At 37.3% G+C, this 21,364-nt stretch overlaps 1 pseudogene; it reads left to right on the top strand.

The window, feature by feature from the left end:
* LOC108410123 (large ribosomal subunit protein uL10 pseudogene) overlaps nucleotides 1-10,110 on the top strand; it is a 63,626-nt pseudogene extending 53,516 nt beyond the window's left edge.
* Nucleotides 10,111-21,364: the final 11,254 nt, after the last annotated feature.

Here is a 21,364-nt window from a genome sequence, read left to right as displayed (position 1 = left end):
CTCAGTCTCTCCAGGAATTCTGCCTGTCTTAGCTTTCCAACTCCCTAATCACGAGAGTACCATGCAAGCACCATGAAATGTAGGTTTGTGCTTCTGGAGTTAGGTGTTCAGCAGTCCCACTCCCTCTCTGCTCTGTTTCTCTTCCTCCCGCTGGTGAGCTGGGGTGGGAATAGGGCTTGGGTTCCCTCTGGCCATGGCTCTGGTACATTACCCCGTTCCATGAAATTTATTCTTTTCTCCAGATGTGTGCAGTTTGGCACAGACCTCTTTCCTGTTGCTCTTTCAGGGTTATTCATATTAATTATATTTTTGTATTATATGTGGTTTTAGGAGGAAGCCTCTGTCTCACCTCTCATGCCGCCATCTTTAATCTTTGTCTTCTTTCTTCTCTCTTCTTCAGTTATTTTTTAAATTAACAACCTCTACATTGGCAACCTCAAATATATTTAAACCTGTTAAGATTTAAGTTGCAAGAAAATACCTGGAGCATATTAAGATTTAAGTGGCAAGAAAAACCTGGATTTAGCTTTGACTGAATCCAGAAATATCATTGAAGTATATCTTTCTTATACTACGAGCAGATGCTTTATAATAGCCAATGTTATTAGACTATCTTTTCTTCTTACCTTATAATTAATCCTTCTAATATGTGGTTTGGGACCTGGTTTGGAAACAACATAAACAAAAATAATCTTATGCTTGTTGGACCAGTTCCTTATACACAGTTAATTATAAAAACACAACATGGCATGCATTGCTGAAGTTTAAGCTAACTGTGAGTCCCAAAAGTGACCTTGCACCATAGGCAGTCTATCCATGGCAAAGGTGATTTATACACAGAATATTTACCTGCAGAAAAGATTCACATGTTACTGAAAACTTTTGTGCTGATGTCCTATAGTTGGACAACATGAATACAAATTTGTGAGACTCTGCAAACCAGATGTTCTTGCTCTGTGTTAACGTTTAAGTGGTCGTGGATGAATGTTTGAGGATCCTGGAAACCTCTGAAATTGTATTCTAAATTTTGGAATAATTAAAATAGGGGTTTTCTTGGAAGGGAGTCTATATAATTATTATCAGATTCTCCAATATCTCTAATATCTTCATGATTGCTTCTGTGCCAAATGTTGTTTACTTGACTATATTCCTCACTAGACTTTAATCATGGCCAAACATGAGATGTATTTACTATTGAAACCCTGGTACCAAGCTCAGTATATGGCACTGAAAAGGTACTCAGAGTTGATCAGTAAGTGAATGAATGTGTGGTAGAGAGAATAACAAATGGAGCCTATCCTCTGTTGCTAGCATCTTGTATCTTGTTACAATGGTATATTGTTCCCATTCAATTTTGTCCTTGGTTTGGAGGAGGGATTGTCTCCAGATTGTGTTTGCTATAAATGTTTCATGTCAGAGTCTATTTAATGGAGTGTTTATGCTCTTAAAAATATCTATGACCAAGCCAAGAAGAACTTTTAGCATGTTGTATAATAAAACCATTTGAATTCATGTTCTCATGAGAATTAACAAAGCTGGTAAAGCTTTCCAAAGATATCCTATCTTCAAAATTGTTATTTTTTATTTTCACCATGCAATCAACCATTAAATTGATACCTGATTTGTTGTTTATTATATCAGCTAAGGTAGTTTACAAATGGGCCATTATTCATACATCAGAGATCTGGTCATCTCCTCCTCTATGACACATTTATAAAACACATGATGACAATATGTATCTCATGATTATTGGAAAATATTCCTAACATTCGTTATTTGATGACTCATGAATTTAATGAGACTCGATACGGGGACTAATTAGGAACCAACATGCATTCTTGTGTTTCTATATTGCAACTCAATAAATATTTGTAAAACAACAGCTGATACCTACCTGTTTTTTCAGTCCAGCAAAAACTGAGTCTGATGAGAGAAGGGTGTATGTGTGCATGGGAAAGGAAGGTAGTTCAGAGTAAATACTTCTGATGAGAACCAAGCTCATATTCAGACTTGGAGGCATTTAGGTGGTGCATTAATTTCTTCATGGTGAAGTGATAACACCAGTTTTGGGTTTGACCCATTCCACTCAACTAAGTTGATGAACCAGTTCCAGTGGAGTTTCCTGGGAGTGTATAGACACTAATGAGAAATTGGATATGCAGAATTTCTTAGCTTAACTATATACTAAGATATATAAGTAAATTCACATGGTAGGGCTAAATCATCTGCAGTGTATCTTGCAACTGATGCACTTAGGATGGAAGCACCAGAAACACAGATCAGCTGCATTCACATAGAAAGGAAGGAATTGTATGCTAAAGGATGGGATGATACTTTCTCTCAAGTTATTTTTACAGCAAATTAAATCATTACTTTCAGCCACAGGAGATGCCTTTCTCTCTCTTTTTTTAAACCCATTAATATAAAGCATTTTAGCATAATAATTCAGTTATGTTTTAATTTATTTAAAATAACACTAAACATGCCTATCAACCAAGGTTATTAAAATATGTTCAAGCATCTGTCATGAGTAGATTATGCCATTGCCCCCCACTTTGTTTCTATTGTCTGGTCTATTAAGAGGCAATAAAACTGAAGATCTAAATCTTTGTTTTTAAACAAAATAAATGAATAAAGAAACTACCTTTCTAAGATTTAGGACACATTAGAGGATTATTTTTTTTTTACTGTTTTTGAAAGTAATTGTGGTGAGGCATGCTGCTTCTTTGTCATAATTTGTAGGTTTGAAATCTCAATGTGGATATAAAAACTAAGCAAACAGAATAAGATGGTGAGGAGCCACACAGAAGGTGCCCTGCTGCAGTGCACAGTGTCAGGAAGCTGGCCCAGCAGCCATGGCAGAAGGATCCAAATGAAAAGAAAATCACACTGAACTGAAATACACAACCAGCTTTATGAGTATGAAGCTTTAGGAATCAGCCTGATTTTAAATTTACATGTGGGCAGGGACTTTTAGCTCAAGGGGGAATCTTAGACCTAAACTTCCATTTAATTTATGAAAGAGCGAATTCAGATCAGGAAATGTTCTGAACAACATCATTTTTCCATCCAAGGTCATGTCCCTATTTAGGGTCTGAGCTAGAAGTAGAATCCTGAATGCTTCGCACTACCTCTTTATCACGATGCACAGCTTGTGAAATTCTCTTCTACTTAAATTTATCTTTATGCCTATGGTAAAATACATGAAGGGAATCTTCAGAAGGCCATCCCCAGACATTGTTGACCATATTAGTTATCTAGTGTGTATAACATATTGGCCCCAAACTTAGGTAAAACAACAAATATTTATTACTTCAATGTTTCTGTGGGTCAGGAGTCCAGGTGGAGCCTGGCTGGATCCTCTAGTTCAGAGACACCACAGGCTGCAGTCTAGTGTCGACCAGGGCTGTTGTCGCTTAGAGGCTCAGCTCCCCTCGCGCTGCTGCGCAGAAGCTGCCCTCCACTCTTTGCCACAGGACTGCCCATAACATGACAGCTTCCTTCATCAAAGTGAGCAAACAAGGAGATTCAGAGAGAGAGTATAAGGGAGAGAGAAATCCGAGTCTTTTAACCTGATCATGCTGTGTTCTCTTTATCAAAGGCATGTTGCTAAATCCAGCTCACATATCGGGGTGAAGACCAGAGGGTAGGGATCACTGGGGGCCACTTTAGATGCTGCCCACCACATTGACCACCCCCCACTGCTCTCTGCTCTTACTGATCAGTGTGACTCCCTTGTGGGACTCCCATGATTAATTACTACATGAGTGGAAAGATGGGTGAGGGAGAGACAATAGTCTACGGCCTGCTTCTTATTGACCTCATCTGTATGATTTTTCGCTAATGGGGCTGTCATGTCCATTGACTGTGAGTGACATTAAGGCAAATTCCTTGTCCTGCTAATACTTGTCATCTCTCCTTCCCTCAGCACACACACACTGTATCTCCAGGATCTTTCACAGTTAATGATACTAATAGGAATATAATAAATATTTTCTGAATAAATGATTGAACTGTCCTCAGAGAATATTAGCCTTGCATAAAGATCTCTGTTGGGGGCAGAAACCATTGTATAAAATCAATAGCCTAAATAAGAAAGGCAGTTCCATAACCTGTTATAATTATTTGCTTCTTTGTTTCTTTATATACCAGACACCCCATGCAGCACATATTCACCTACCAAACATTATTATAAGCAGGGCACTTATGCTAAAGAACAAGGAGACTCTTGGGAGCAAGGATAGACTGCTACTTACTCATTCACTCACCCACTAATCAATCAGTGCAAAGATCTTGAAGACTTGCGTGTTTTGAGGGTCAACCAATGTTTTATGTGGTCCACAGTTAAATGTACAAAATGTTTCCTGATATAAAAGAACTTATTTAAACAGTGAATGAGGACTAATGTATGAAGAGGTACTTAATGTTGTGTATATATTTTAAGTGTCACATGAACAAAAAGGACAAAAAAAGTTTAAAGGGGAAAGAAACTTCCATTGAACTGACCAAAAAAGGTTCTGGTAGTTCATCTGTATCTTCAAGGACTCTCATGATGTAGATGGTTAACAAGGTTAACAAGGGCAGGGGAACAAGAGCATATTTTGGAGAAAATTCTGTGCCTAGCGAAGGGACTGACATAGGGAAGCCTAGGACATTTTAAAGGAATGAGAAAAACAAATATTTAAAGAAAATGCAGTAGCATTAAGTTTCTTATTGGTTTTATTTTGAAAGTCAGAAATTTAATGGATATAAAAATTTGTGTTTTGTTTTTTTCTTCTGAAGACCTTTAACTGGCTTGTCTCTAAGCTACCTGGGATAATAAAGTCAACACTAGGTAAATTTTGGAAGAAGTGTGTCTAGGTCCTTAGGATATTTCAAAATTCTAAATCTATTAAATTCTCCTCTGTATCATCCTACTTAAGATCTTTTTATTCAAATTTAATTTTTTTCTTCCTCTCAATCTAAAGATTTCAGTTATTTGAGAAAGCAGATAAATTCAGACTAAGGTGTGAATGACTGATATTTCCAGACTTCTCCTGAGGTGTATAAATTAACAAAACAAAACAAAAAACATTCTAGGAAGGAGGTTAATACCATTTATTACTTTTAGAAAATGAAAGCTTACTTAGCATTCTGCAGGTTTGGGAAGGAAGCTAATCTGTGTGTATCAATCTTAGACATTTAGTTTACTCACAGGGATCTCATCCTGCTATATGCCCAGTTGACACATCACATCGGCTGCATTCGGTTGAAACCAGCTGTACTTCACCACAGATATTAAGGGCTCCTATCCTGACCCAGAGCTGGGCCTGGGATAGTTTGTTAATGAAGTGGAGCACAAGAGTGTATTGGAAGATACGTTACTTTGCTAGGGCTGCCACAATAAAATACCAGAGACCAGGTTACCTTAACAAAGACTTATTTTCTCACAATTCTGGAGTCTGGAAACTCAAGATCAGGATGCTGGCAGGGTTGGTGTCTCTTGAAGCCTTTCTTCTGGGCTGGTGGATGACCATCTTCACACCGTGTCCTAAAACGGCCTTTTCTCTCTGTGCGTGCATCAGAGATCTCATGAGGGCACTAGTAATGTTAGATTAGGGCTCCATCCTTATGACGCTCTTTAAACTTCATTACCTTTTTAGAGGCCCTATGTCCTAATAGGGTTGCATTGGGAATTAGGGTTTCAACATAGGAATTTGTGGGAGACATAATTCAGCCACAGCAGACAGAGACCTTTCACTGGGTAACTTCATAAGGAAGACTCTTAAGGTTATGCTGCATAATAGCCTGAAGAAATATGGAGTCAAGACCCAAAGTATTTCAGTTTAATAAACTGAAATAAACTGAAAATTTATTCAAGTATTTGTTGTGGACCAAGTATTAGATTAGGCCTTAAACATTCAAAGGCAGTGAAGTCACTCTCATACCCCTTACTTTCTTACCCTAACCGGTGAAACAGAAGAATAAATATGTAGTTACAAGATATAATGTTTAATTGTATGTGTGAATTTGACTGGGCCACAGTGCCCAAATATTTGGTCAAATTCTGGATGTTTCTGTGAAGGCATATTTTTGTGGGGGAGATTAATATTTAAATCAGTGGACTTTGAGTAAAGTAGATTGCTTTCTATATGTGGGCAGATCTCATTCACTCAGTGGAAAATGCTGATAGAACAAAGACTGACCACCCCTGAACAAGAAGGAAGCCTGCCAGCTGACAGACTGAGGACTTTAACCACAACACTGGCGTTTACCTGCCTCCCCAGCCTGCTGGCCCACCTTGCTCATTTCGGACTTGCAGCCTTCATTAAACTTGCAAGCCAATTGCTTCAAATCAATCAATCAATCAATTTCTCTCTCCCTTTATGTATACACACACACGCCACATCCTGTTCTCTATCCCTGGGAATCTCTGTGTTGTGTTCTGTTCCTCAGTCACCTGTCCTCCCTTTTATGGGCTTCACCTGTTCAGAGTGTGTCTCCTGTGGTTGCAGGTGCAGATGCAAAAAGCTAGAATGTCATTGTAACTAAACTCTGTTCGAACTATCACCAGAATCAGTCCCTACGGCCTGGTTTTCATACTATGTGGTTTTAGGTTATGGTCAACAATTCACAACTTTACAAAAATTAGAATGAATAAATGATCAAAGTGTTCTACTTTCTGATTGGCCGATTGGGGTGGCTGTAGGGCAGAGACTTCTCTAGATGAGAGTGTGAGGGGAATTGCTCATGGACATTTTATGGCACCACTGGGAGGTAGCGCGTGTACAATGCAGTGCAGGCTCAGCCAGGGCAAAGCACTAGGATGCACTTTTATTTCTAAAAGTAACGAGGTTGTGTGTCATCAGATCACATTTTTGGTAACTCACTTATTTAGTCTTTTCTAGTCAGCCTCCCAACCTTGCCTGCAGTGTATCAGTGATAAACATTGTTCACTCCCTCGTGGCATCTAAGGATACTAAAATGCCAGGAAAAAGGTGACCTGCCATGCAGCATGCTGCAGGCCCTGGAGAGGATGCCACCAAACAAAGCTGTCTTCTCATGTGTTCATCCTTTGAAGCCACGGCTGCGGTCTGGAAGGTCCTTCTTCTGTTCTGTGGGAAATCTCATTGTTGTGAATCTGTGGTATAGAAATAGAAAACAAAAAGTACCTCTTTATGAGTATATAAATGGATGTTATGTTTTCATTCTTGAAATGGCAAAGTCCACCAGTGGAGGACTGTGTTGACGTGAAACAAAATTACAAAGCTTTGGCAGTTTGTATAATTGTGATATTTATTTCTCCATTCTGTTTGTATACAGTACTACAGGCTCCAAGGGAGCTGAAGAAATGATACACCCTTTGTAGAGGGTGTTTATAGGTGGCAGATGCAAAAACCCATATTTTTACCCCTTTAAATGAAATATATAATTATTACCAACCAAAATTATTGCCTAACCCGAAGCATGGCAAATATGTTTTACTATTTCAGCTCTCACCACCTTCTCTAGCAGGGCTGTCTTCCAAAAAACTAGAAAATGTTTTTATTTTTCTCTTGTATTTAAGAATTCTAGCTCTAGAGACCATTCTGCCAAATTCTCATTTTGCATATGAGAAAATAGAAACCCAGGGACATTAAGCAACTTGCCATTTATCACACAGTAGTTTTTTTTCTTTTGCATATGTGTGTATTTGCTACTAAGATAAGGCTGTTCATTTCCAGCATGGGCAGAAGATTCCAAACACAAAAGCACAATAATTTTGCTCCCCTTTGTTTGCTACTTTCACTCAGACTTTGCCTGCTACAAATCTGCTAAATCCAATAATAAGGAATTGGTAGAGCCTAGTGTTGGAGTTGACTATGTTCTAACTGGACTGATGGTGCAACTGAGTCAAAGCCAGTAGCTAATAATGGGCATTAGGGGATGTAGAGACTGGAGTGTGCTTTTCCTTTAATGTGCCCTTTCATTATTGCGGCAGTAAAAATGACTCCTGAGCCTCTCTCCCATCTTCTCAAATTATTGTGCATAGGATAAGAGCAAGGGTTTTGGTGTCAAACCTAAATCTAAATTTTCTCTCTTCTATTTTCTTTCTTTGTAACTTTAAGAAAGTGTATTTGTAACAAACTTACAGAGTATTGTGGAGGTTAAATGGTGCAGTGCCTGTAAATTTCTTCTAAGGATACCTTCTATTATTTTGTGATTATAATTAGTAATTGTTGCTATTGATTTTTCTCCTTTGATCTCATTTCATAGAAGTTTTCATCCCTTCTCTTTCTTTTCTGTAAAATCTAAACTGTAGACTATAGGATCAGTGAGAGAGCCAGGGGGTAGCGTGTATCCCAGGATAGGTGACGGGTCTAAATCCATGTTAGGGAAAGCAAATGACCTCTGCTTACTTTTCTTCAGATGAATAAAAACAATGGCACCAAAAATAATCGTTGCAACCCCTCCTTCCACCAGGCGTCCTCGTGTGAGTGGCATCATCTTTAAAGCCCACATGACAATCCCTGAGGCAGCGCCATGATGCCCAGGGAAGACAGAGTGACCTGGAAGTCTGGCTGGTGCCTTAAGATCATCCAGTTTTTGGGTGATTACCTGAAATGCTTCACTGTGGGGGCAGACCTGGTGGGCTCCAAGCAGGCGCAGCCGCTCTGGGTGTCCCTCCGCGGGAAGGCTGTGGTGCTGACCGGCAGGGAGACTGCGATGCGCAACGTTATCTGCGGGCATCTGGAGAGTGTTGACTCCTACGCAGGAATGTGGGCTTTGTGTTTTCCAGGGAGGACCTTACGCAGATCATGCTGCTGGCCAAAAGGTGTCAGCTGCCACCCATGCTGGTGTCATGGCCCCATGTGGGTCCGTGTGCCAGCCCAGGCCAGAGGACAGCTCCTGTCAGGCTTCGGCACCACCGCTGAACTGTCCAGGAGCACCAGTGAAATCCTGAGTGACGTGCAGCTGCTCAGGACTGGAGACCAGGTGGGAGCCAGTGGTGCCACCCTGCTGAACACGTGGAGCACGTTGTGCTTCTTCGCGCCAATCACGCAGCAGGGGGTTGACACAGAGGAAAGTGTGTTCTCCCTTCCTGGAGGCTGTCTGCCATGCCGCCCCCGCGTCTGCACACCCAGCCGCTGCATCAGTGCCCTTCCAGTCATCAGTGGGTACATGCGGGTCCTGGCTTTATCTGCGGAGACTGACTGCACTTCCCACTTGCTGAAACGGTCAAGGCCTTCTTGCAAGGACGATCCGTCTGCATTTATGGCTGCGGCTCCAGGGGCGGCCAGCACAGCCGCAGCCCCAGCCAAGGCTGAAGCAAAGGAACGGTGGGAGGGGTCAGACGAGGATACAGCATTTGGTCTCTTTGACTAATCACCAGAGAGCAACTGACTCAACTAGCTTTATTTGTGAAACAAGGGAATAAATGCTTACTTCTCTTAAAAAAAAAAAAAAAGAAATAATAGCGGCAACCAATTATTAAGTACTTTTTCTGTGCAATATTCACTATTAAGTGTTTTGCATATAATAGTTAATTTAGTCCTCATTATAAATACTATAAAACTGTTATTCCAACTTTTTGGACAAAGGCATTGAGGCTCAGAGAATTAGGTAATTTGGTTTATAGGAATTAACTAGCTGATTTAAAAGTTGTAGTTCAAACTCTGCTTTTAGTGGTTTATACATCCTTAGTCTTTATCATGTAGAATTCTAGAATAGAAAGATGAGGTTGGAAGCTTGTAAAGTTAAAGCCATAACATGCTCAGCCTCATGAAAACTGCAGTTTTTCTATGGGAATTGGCCAGACAACCTACATGATATTGTTCTACTGATAAGCTCAGGAAAAATTGTAGTAGTTTATGTGGAAAAATTAAAATTTTTCAATAAGTGATGTGGGAACAATTGTTTAAGTGAAAGAATATTTCTCATTCTAAAACAAAAATACAGTTAAGTAAAAAGTTTCAATTAGGGGAAAAATGGTATCTATGACTTCTTTTTTAGAGGAAAAGAAAATCTGCGACACCAGAAGAGAGAAGAATTTCTTAAGAAGAACAAACCATAAAGAAAAAGACTAATGAATTTTACTGATTAAAATAATTATTGTATGAAGAGATACTCTAAGTGAAATAAAAACAAAAGGCAGAGAAGATTGTTGTAATACATATATAGTTGACAGAGTTTTGTGTGAAGAACATATAAAACACTGCTACAAACAAATAAGAAAATGACAGACAACCTGAAAACAATGTGAAGAATAGACAAGAGATATTATATCAGTATTCCTTTTGGCTGTAAAGGTCAGAACAAATCAAAATAGTAGAAATTAATTTTTTCTTACAAAAAGGAGTGACAAAACAATCAATCTAGGTCATCAATAAGTAGTTCAAAGCCTGGTTGGTAATTCCACTATCATTAGGGGTCCCTGTTCCTTTTAACAGGTTGCTCTGCCATCTTGTCCATGTGACTTTACAGACAGCCAGTCCTGGTCCAGGGATTGTACCCATATTTAAACCCACAGACAGAGGAAAAGGAGAAGAGATGGGCAATCTCCCATTATAGACATTTGCTAGAGGCCATACACCACATTTCTACTTACTTCTCATTGGCCAGAACCTTGACATGTGACCACACCAAACTTCTATTGAGACTTAGAAATAAAATCTTTATTTGGGGTATCCATGGGCCTAACTACAAATTGAGAGTTCTTTTGCTTGAGAAAGCAGCTCTTGGATATCACCTAATAGGCTCTTCTAAAGACTTAAATAAGAACTTCTCGGAAGAGGAAATGCAAGAGGGCAATACATATTTTAAAAGATGCTCAAACTCTTCAAAATCAGGGACTGTAAATGAAACTAAATTGACATATTTCACACACATTAAGGCAAAAACTCAGAAGCATGAAGAGTTTATATAGATATAGAGTAATATAAATTCGTATACTTACGGAAGTGCTTAAATTGGTAAAACCAATTGGTAAGGCATTTGGCAATATTTATGATAGCTAAAGATGAATATGTTCTTCAAGCATTTCCACTTTTAGGTATATTACCTAAAGATATCCTGGTGTGTGCTTAAGAAAACAGGCTTAGGAATGCCCCTGCAACATGCAACATATATATGAGACATATATAAAATCTACCTATAGAAATTGAGAGTCCTATGTTCTCTTTATATAGAGATTAATTATAAATAAATATAACTAATCTAAATTTCATATCAGAAAATGAATAAATCTATTGTGGCATACACATAAAATAGAATATATATATATATGTGTGTGTGTGTGTGTGTATAATTAATAAGAAATTAATTAGATGTAAATATGTCAATGAATGTATCTCCCATACAATGTTGAGGGGAAAAGTAAGTTGTAAAAGGGTTCATATATTGTGATACAATTTATATTAGGCAATTGTTAACAGATCCACTCAGATGAAGTAAAACTGTTTAAAAATATATCAGAATGATAAATACCAAATGTAAGCTAGGGTTATCATCCAGAGCAGGAGGAGAATTGTTTGAGAAAAAGGGCAGAGTACCTTCAATTTTATGTGTAATGTTTTATTTTCTAAGCTGAGTAGTAGTGTGAGAATTCATTTTATTTTCCTTACACTTTTGTGTGCCTGAAATATTTCATAGTAAAAAATCAAAAAGGGGGCAACTTCAGGACAACCATCAGGAGATAACAGGAAAGGAATGACCCAGCTCTCTAACAGCCAGGACAGGTACTCAATTAGAAGAGATTAGTAAGGGATAAACTGAAGGATTAGTAAGGAGATAAACTCAATGAGAACATAAATATCTGTCTTTTCCTGTTTGAGAGCCACTGATTCTTGTTTCTGCTTGTCCTTAAAGTACTCAGCAAAGTGGTGATTGTGCAATGGCTAATACTGGTCCAGAAGCTCCTACCATACTGTGTTCTTCCAGGCAATATCTAATAATTAACAACTTAGTTACCTTATGGGGTATCTGCTCCTCCTTCTTGGGGAGAGGGGTTGGTTGTAAATGTGTACAGTTGTTGTTTTGGTTTCATTATTGGGTGGGAGGGAGCAATTAGTGAGAAGGGGCCAGAGAAACTCAATTTACTACAGTTCAGGGCTGTTCAAAATGCTGAATATCTCCAGCTGGTAGGGTGGGGTGAGCTATTCTTCAAATAATGCAATACAATGAACTACCCTTCATATAATACAAGAGGTGTATTTGTGTGTGTGTGTGTGTGTGTGTGTGTGTTTATGAATCACAAGAAATTTATCATCTTAGAACTTTATTTTCTATCAGAATGATGAATATAAAGAAATAAAAAAATATTCCATAAACTCAAGGAATTTATTACACTCCCTTCTACACTAGGAATGTGTACAACTAAATTATATAGACTGGTTTCACATAGAATTTGTTCACCCTGACTTCTTTCTATACTTGTGAGCTTGTAGTTTCTAGAAAGCTAGTTTTCACTTTTCCTTGCTCAAAAAAAAGGTAAAAATAGAAAAAAATCAGGAAAGAATATCCAAAGAAACCTGAGATTTATCAAAAGCACGTAGAGCTAATTTTGAGTTGAGTAATCTCTCAAGGACCCTTTACATTTCCCACCATTCTAGCTTTTATACAACAAATGATCTTGTGATATTAACATTTAGACCAAGGGTTTAAAAACCACTCTTTGAAATAAGTAGGAGATATTTAATCTGGAAACTTCATCTCTTAAGTGTTGCCTGAAAGTGAGATCTGTATGGTCGGAGAGTATATTATTGATGACAGAGAACTTTAAATCTGCAGATAGAGCAATTTACATTCACTGTGGCTTCTACCATAGTGGCTAATTTTTAAATTATTTATGCAAAGAAGTGAGTTGTTCTGTTCTTTATCTGAAATTATGCCAAGTGCATGCTTAACAAGGCTAAACTTTTCACTGAAAATTCAGCTGCTTTTTCAAGTTCGTCTTTTTTATCTTGTCACTAACTGTTCACACTTAGGGAGATGAATCATGATCACAGAGCACAATGTTCTGCCAGACTCCTGAGAATAATAAGTAGAAGCTAAGATAGCAGGTCCATAAGTAAAACTTAACAGGTTTATATTTTAGGCGGGAGGCTATTCGTACTTCTTGAAGTTATACTGCAGAATAAACAAGTTTTGGGCATTACTATTTTTGCTCAGCAGAATATATTCTCAGTCCAAAAAATTGGGGGTTAAAACACTGTCATCCAAAAATCTGTTTGCTGTAAAACTAATGAACTTTATGTGCCAAAGAAAACTCAGACATTTCGTAGTTGAAATTTGGTTTACTAAGGAAATTGAAAGGAATATAGCCCAAGTGGTTTATAAGAACCATAAAATTTTAGAAAATCAGAATTAGTTTGATTATTCATCACTAAGCCCAAAGCAAACCAACGCATGGGACATGCATATTTACTAGGTATTGTGCTCGGTGTTTTTTACACAAATTGTTTCATTTATTTTTATCCACCCTCCCTTTGGGTGGCATGATTGTCCAGACAGAGACATGAGAAATGACTCAGTCATAGGCAATAATTAATTGATCACAGAGAGGAATTGGATCTCTGAAACTTTATTTTGGTACAGTGAGCTTCTGACATGATAACTTGAGAAGTTACTTGTACGGTTTTCTGCAGTATAAGAAAGAAGTTTGATATCTTCTTTGCCATTTCTTCATATAATTAACAGGATACTAATTCAAACAGGTCTTTTCCTTTGGTTACTCGAACTGGAGGTGTGGATAGAACTTTCCCATAAGCTGTGGGATCTCTCAACAACTAACATTGCCTAAGCCCACATCAGAAAGCAAAATTCTCTGCAAAGAAAATAAACCAGAATTAGTCTCTGGATATGACTGAGCAGGTCTAGCTTCTTTGTATTCTCTCGGTCTCTTCCTATGCCAGTTCCAACCTGTTTTCTCATCAGTGTTGTAGTCTTAAATTAAGCTACCTATCCTCATCCTTCCCTCTAGTGTCTCCCCCACACTTAATATCCTAGGCTGTTTTTGCTAAATGTATTCTTCATTAATATTTTTTTCTTGTTTTATAAATGAGCAAGTAAACAAATACACCTTAGGTCTATAATATTAATTTGGTGGAGAACTGGCTTTTTTATTATAGACCTTCTCATCCAAAAGCATATTTCTAGCTGTTCATGTCATTGTTGCATCTTATCCTTCAGTAAGACTATATAGATTTTTTTTTACTCTGGCAAATTGAATATTAATACCATTTTCATTTTTAACCGGTTATTGCAGGTAGGACTATATTTTGAAAATGTATGTATCATCATCTTTATTCTCCTATTAAATGCAGTATTCTTACTAGAAAATATTCCTATATTTCACAGGAATATAGAAGAAATAAGGTTTACTGAGGAAATGGACCTATGCCTTGAGATATCATGAGTGAGAGGATATCTTATGGAGACTTTGGTTAAGATTGTTACATGTTTTCAAGAAGTGAAGGAAACCGAGGACTAAGAATATTGGTATATATTGGGCAACAGAGTGCAGTTTCCCTAATGTGTCAAATTGGATGGGTTAATTGATGAACAATTATTGATTTAGGATTAAGTGATTAAATCCTTAAAGGGTTAAAGGATTTATTGATTAACAATTCTCTAAGAATTCCTGAAGTGTAATGGAGAGACAGAATGGCGGCTGGAGAGTGAGCAGTGTAAAATAAAGGGTGTTCTTTTCTGGGTGTGATTTTAGGCAGAAGGGAGTGAATCTGTGAGAGAGGAGACAGAAAGCAGAGATGAATGGGAATAGTTTGGGGCGGGGGGAAATGCTTGAAGGGAAAATTTCTGTATGCTTCACCACTATGATATGGCTTAATTTGTATTAGACATTGTGGGGTTCTATTTTCTCACTTAGTTCACAACGGAGTGATATGACCTCAGTTTTAAATGATTTTATAGTTGGAAAATGCATCAATCACATTTGGACTCCTATCTTAGTTATATCATATATACTCGTCTTATATGAATGTATTAGTCTTATATTAGTTTACTGATTATCTCTTGACTTTTTCAAATTGACTTCAGTGATGTTTATAAAGAACAAAACTGCATGCAGGTATTCATTTCTCAGATACAGGATGCCAAGCGATACCCAAAGTGTTCTAGTGCTTTCATGTGTATTATTTCATTTAAACTTCATAGGAAAACAGTATTACTACCTTATTTAACAGGTAGGGAAACTGAAACAGAAAAGGAGAGTAACAGGGCCAACGTTTCACAGCTAGTTAATGGCAGACCTGGTATTTGACCTGCTGCAGTCTGGCTCCAGCTAATGTGCTTTTAATCAATGAAATTACTGCCTCATTTTAACTTCTAAAATGTAAAATACAAAATATAAATATGAAATATAAAAATTACAAAAGAAAAATGCATACATGGCAAAGTGAGACAATTCGGAATCTTTTGTGGATTGGACTATTGTTCACTAAGTACAGACATAGGACGTGGCTAGCTTTCAACTTCACGTTTTCTTTTAGAAAGTCTTTGGATTTGTAACGATCAACTTTATAGAGTGTGCAACATACTTAGGCCAATGGAAAGTGTACATTTACGTGCCTAGAATGCAGCACATTACAATACCACAATGCATGGACCTTAAGTAGGATTCAGTTTTTTTTCCTATAGGCTGTCCCCCCTCCGTGATGGTGTGTCTACCCTGTGCAAGGATTTTCTGTCCTACCCTGCTGATCACAGACGAGGTCATGTGACTTTTTCCAGACAAAGAAATATGGTTGCAAATGACCTGTATAAATCCCAGGCAGAAGCTTTAAGGGCCTGTATGTGTTTCTGTGTTTTGTTTCTGTCAGCCAAAGATCATTAATATTCCACATAGAGACCCAGGTTCTGTCAAGACAACATGCAGCTGAGCCTTAACAATTCTAGACAAGTACATAGCTTGAGTGAAAATTAAACATTGTTGCCATAACTCACGGAGATTTTGGGTACCCTGTTACCTAAGTTATTCCAGCTGATCCTGACTAATAAAGAGTTACAATTTGTTGATGTTATTGTTTTGCATTAGTATTACTTTTTATGTCATTACTGAGAATATTTTTGAGGTGAGTCTACCTTAGGTGACCCATTTTCTGAGTGAATTTGAGTTTGTAAGCTCAGATCACCATACAGGTTTTAAACCCATAACCGGTGTTCTCAAGACGATGCAAAATCCGGAAGGGACATGTTTACACTGCTTTTCATTTCTAGTGTCTTATATTCTTACCTTGCCAGAGAGACTTTGGATTGATCTGTTTCATTTATACATTTGTTTTTGGGAAGAGTTGATAAGGTTTGCTATAAAATACAAGTATGTTCACACATCTTTTTTTACTTTCTATCTCAATGATATATTATATCACTTTATTCCCAGAAGCAAAAGTTTTTGATGAATGAGTAAACTTGAAATAATAGTATGTTTAGACATGAACTTTCTATCATCTCTGGGCAAATCCTGTCTGAGTCTGAGACACCAAGAGACTTGTTCAGTGTCTTGGAGCTAATTAGGGGCAAAACTAGGATGCTCAGTCCTGTGCTTTTTTCCCCCCTGCTATTAACTCATGCCCCTGAAAAAATAAAAATTGTGTATCGCTGTTTGCATTTGGGTGAGCACTGGAAATGCATCTTTTTGGGAAAAGTAGAATATACAAGAAAGTAGGAAATTTGTAGTTGCACTTTATTTTCAATGAGACAAGTAACTTGTCAGAGGGATGTAAGAAATCATCTCACACATATGCAAATGTGACATGTGAGGGACAGAGGGACAGAGCCAGAAGGGACAGGGGTAGTCTCTTGGCTACAAAACCACATGCCTCTTTGAGAGAAATCATAAATTGGCATGCAAATATCTGTTAAGGGATACTCTTCCCCCAAATTCGGATGTGCACAGCTTACAAAGAAACAATTCGGGTTAGCTCTGTCATATCTGACCAGGAAGAGTAAAGACTAGAAAAATTCAAAAGTGACTCTAGACCGTTAAGGCATATCATATTTTTGAAAGCCAGAATACAAAATCATAGGAATCCTTGAATTTAGAATGGAACTAGATGTACACCGGAGTGCTATTGATTTCCATGGACTCTTACCTCAAAGGGCCTATCTAGACAGTTATAGTTGGCTTATTTTCTAACTTCCAACACTGGAATAAAAATATACACTATATACTTTCCAGGGCCCTGGGGAGCCCTAGATGAGTTAATATCTGATGTGGTTATGAAAAAGGTAAAAATGTATGTGAATTTTCAGTCGTGTTTTGTAAATAACTGAGTATGGACTAATTTATTGTTTCTATAAGAACTCACAGAAGCTGTACCAGGAATGGGAAGTGACACTGGCAGTTTATCTATAGTTTATCTTGGTAAAGGTAATTTTTATACACTGCACAGCCCTTGACAAGAAAGCTTAAAGTTACCTCTGACATAGGAGTTTTCCCATTCCATATTTTACGTAAATTTATAAATATATTTTTTTTGAGAGGGCATCTCTCATATTTATTGATCAAATGGTTGTTAACAACAGTGAAATTCTGTATAGGGGAGACAATGCTCAATGCACAATCATTCATCCATCTCAAGCCTAATTCTCGTCAGTCTCCAATCTTCTGAAGCATAACGAACAAGTTCTTACATGGTGAACAAATTCTTACATAGTGAATAAGTTCTTACATGGTGAATAGTACAAGGGCAGTCATCACAGAAACTTTCGGTTTTGATCACGCATTATGAACTATAAACAATCAGGTCAAATATGAATATTCATTTGATTTTTATACTTGATTTATATGTGGATCCCACATTTCTCTCTTTATTATTATTATTATTATTATTTTTAATAAAATGCTGAAGTGGTAGGTAGATGCAAGATAAAGGTAGAAAACATAGTTTAGTGTTGTAAGAGAGCAATTGTATATGATCAGGTGTGTGCCTATAGACTATGTGTTAATCCGAGCTAGACAAGGGCAATAAAACATTGACGGATGCAGAAGATTTCTCTCAAAACAGCGGGGGTGAGGTTCTGAGCTTCACCACTGTTGATCCCCAATTTCCCACCTGATGGCCCCCCTGTGACTGTGCCTGTCTTAGGTTGTTCCTCCCTTGAGAAATCTTACCCGTCTCTGGCTAACCAGTCATCTTCCATACAGGGAAATGTAAAGTTGGTAAGTGAGAGAGAAGCCATATTGTTTGAAAAGGTTAGCTTTTTACTTCTTTGCAGATTTATGCCCTGTGGCTTCTATGCCCAGCATTTGTCTTGAGGTATCTTTACCACTTGGAGGAATTATGATACTAGGTAAATTCGGTATGAGGCACGAATTCTATTTAAGGGTTGTAATTAGGAAGGAAGAAAAAAAGCTATAGAAGTAGCAGATGGAAGAAAACATGGGAGGATTGATTATTTCTTTGACGTATCTTCTTGTAGAGTAACTTAAGCATGTATAGGTTTTAAACTACTAACTAAATTGCACACACATATTAACATAATAGGAATACAGTTACATAAACAAAGCAGATCTATAATTACCAGCCATCTCCAGTGAAGCTAAGAAAACCAGTTAGGCACCCTAGGCATTTGTGAAAATTTGTCTATGATATGATGGATATTGTCCAACTGTACTTGAACAGTCTGAGAGAAATCAGACAAATTAAAGCAACCCATTCCTGGGGACTGTTCACATCCCATATGTTCTTTTAACCGTAGATAGTCTGTAGTTGTAAGATTTTGGAGCGCTACAACTTGCACTTCTCCTAATTCTTGGTTGAGTTCCAACAGTATAGATCCAGTCAAATTTGTTGTTTTACTGTATGCACAGGCCAGCTTAGATATCTCCTTCTTCATTCCAATGGCAATTCCAGGAAACAGTGGGATGGATGCAGCAATAACTGCAGCATTGCCTGGATCTTTGTGGAGGTTTTTTGATGATCATCTTCTGGTATGAGTCTTCCAGAGAGTGCTGATGTTGGAAGTTCTTCTTCATGTCGTATCTTAGTTCATTTTCTGGGTAGCCAAGTTAGGCTTTGATCTTCTGTATAAAAACAAACAGACCCTTTGCCCACACTTTGATATGCCCTTTATACCATTGTGTAGACTCATTGGAGGTCTCTTTTTTTTTTTTTTTTAAGAGAAAGGAATATTATCAGAAAAGTGTACCTCCATAGCCGATCATCTGACACCCTTTAAGTGATCAAAATTAAGGATATTTAAAGCATGCATTAATCTTTGATTTACCATTAGTTTTATCCTATCAAGGAGTAATCCCCCTTTTCTTTCTTTCTTTCTTTTTTTTTTAAATTTTTTTTTTCAATCTTTAATCTACACTTACATGAAGAATACTATGTTTCTAGGCTCTCCCCTATACCAGGTCCCCCCTATAAACCACATTACAGTCACTGTCCATCAGCATAGCAAAATGTTGTAGAATCACTACTTGTCTTCTCTGTATTGTACAGCCCTCCCCTTTCTCCCTCCCCCCCATGCATGCTAATCTTAATACCCCCTTTCTTCTTCCCCCCCTTATCCCTCCCTGCCCACCTGTCCTCCCCAGTCCCTTTCCCTTTGGTACCTGTTAGTTCATTTTTGGGTTCCGTAATTCTGCTGCTGTTTTGTTCCTTCAGTTTTTCCTTTGTTCTTATACTCCTCAGATGAGTGAAATCATTTGGTATTTCTCTATCTCTGCTTGGCTTATTTCAGTGAACATAATACCCTCCAGCTCTATCCATGTTGCTGCAAATGGTAGGCTTTTCCCTCTTCTTATGGCTGAGTAGTATTCCATTGTGTATATGTACCACATCTTCTTTATTCATTCATCTACCGATGGACATTTAGGTTGCTTCCAATTCTTGGCTATTGTAAATAGTGCTGCCATAAACATAGGGGTGCATCTGTCTTTCTCAAACTTGATTGCTGCGTTCTTAGGGTAAATTCCTAGGAGTGGAATTCCTGGGTCAAATGGTAGGTCTGTTTTGAGCATTTTGATGAACCTCCATACTGCTTAATTTATAAATATTTTTATAAAATATTTCAATATAGTGAAACAACTTTAAACAATAAACCAACCAATAAAGTTCCAATGGTTAAATTTTATAAAGAAATATTTTTTATTAATCTGTAGCCTTATTATTATCTACTGCAAATAGAAGAGAGGAAGGTTTAAAATAGCAATTGGTGCCCATTGAAGAGTTAAGGGGCTGGGGATAATGTTTGTAGCCAGTTTTTATAAATGTATGGTGCTGAATATTGCTGTTGGACATGATCTTTCTGGGTTCAGATGCTGACTTAATAATGTTTTTAGTTGTTTTTTCTTTGATTATTAATAACCTCACTCATTCGGGAATGTTTGAATTTTATAACCCAGTGTATTCATACCATCTATAATATTGAATTAGGAAAGTGTTTGCATAAGATCCTATAAGCTTTTATGATGTTCTTTTGAGATATGTTCATGAAAGAAAAACTATATGATAGCAAGCCTACTGATGATGTGAAAAATATAAATTGTTTTGCTTCATATGGCTACAAAACAATCACTAACACATATTTTTTCTGTTTCTATGGGATACTAATTCATGGGTGGAATTTTCTATTTGTCCTGGTCACTGCATTTGGAAAAAGCATTTAAAAAATTAAGATTGGTATCTTTTTGTATTGAACAGTCACAAGTACTAAAGTTTCGACCATGCAAAACTTTATTTATATATAACAGATATGATGGGCGTGTATAGTATATTGTGGGTAACATTTTTATTAGGATATTCTAACTTATTTTTCTGTAAATTAGAGTTACCAATAAAACGTGCTTAATGTATGTTTCTTTTCTCTCCACACACACACACACATACATATACACACACACACACATGTGATATGTAAGAACAAAATTATTTAGTTTTTAGCAGTCCATTATTGAATGCTATTTATTTATTCATCCATCATCCATTTGTTCAAGCACTGATTCATTTATTCATTCAGTGTATATGCATGCATTAAACAGGGGTGTTTATGCTATAATTTCAAAATTTCACCTGTTTTTATTTTTACTGAATTTTTAAACTAAAAATACATCTTGTTCTCATCTCATCTATTCATGTCTGTATGATTTCCAAATCACTTATACATGTGAATTGTAATACATGTGCATTATACATGTGCATTATCATTAAGATAACATAAGGAATCTTGGTATGTTTATTCTATGCTAGGTCCTGGCATATCATAGGTTTTTATGGGTGGTGGGTTGGAGGAATCAAACTCAGAAGATTTGGATATTTTCTGGAGAGAGAGAAAAAAAACAGACCTTGAGATATATAGTACTCATCTGCTGTGTTATATGGCAGTTTCCTAATGGATCTTTCTACCAAATAGTTATTTCACAATTTAATCTAGTATC

The sequence above is a fragment of the Manis javanica genome, chromosome 10, assembly GCF_040802235.1.
Source record: "Manis javanica isolate MJ-LG chromosome 10, MJ_LKY, whole genome shotgun sequence".
NCBI classification, from domain to species: domain Eukaryota; kingdom Metazoa; phylum Chordata; class Mammalia; order Pholidota; family Manidae; genus Manis; species Manis javanica.
The sequence above is the reverse complement of the archived record's forward strand: the minus strand, read 5'-3'. Positions and strand labels throughout refer to the sequence as shown.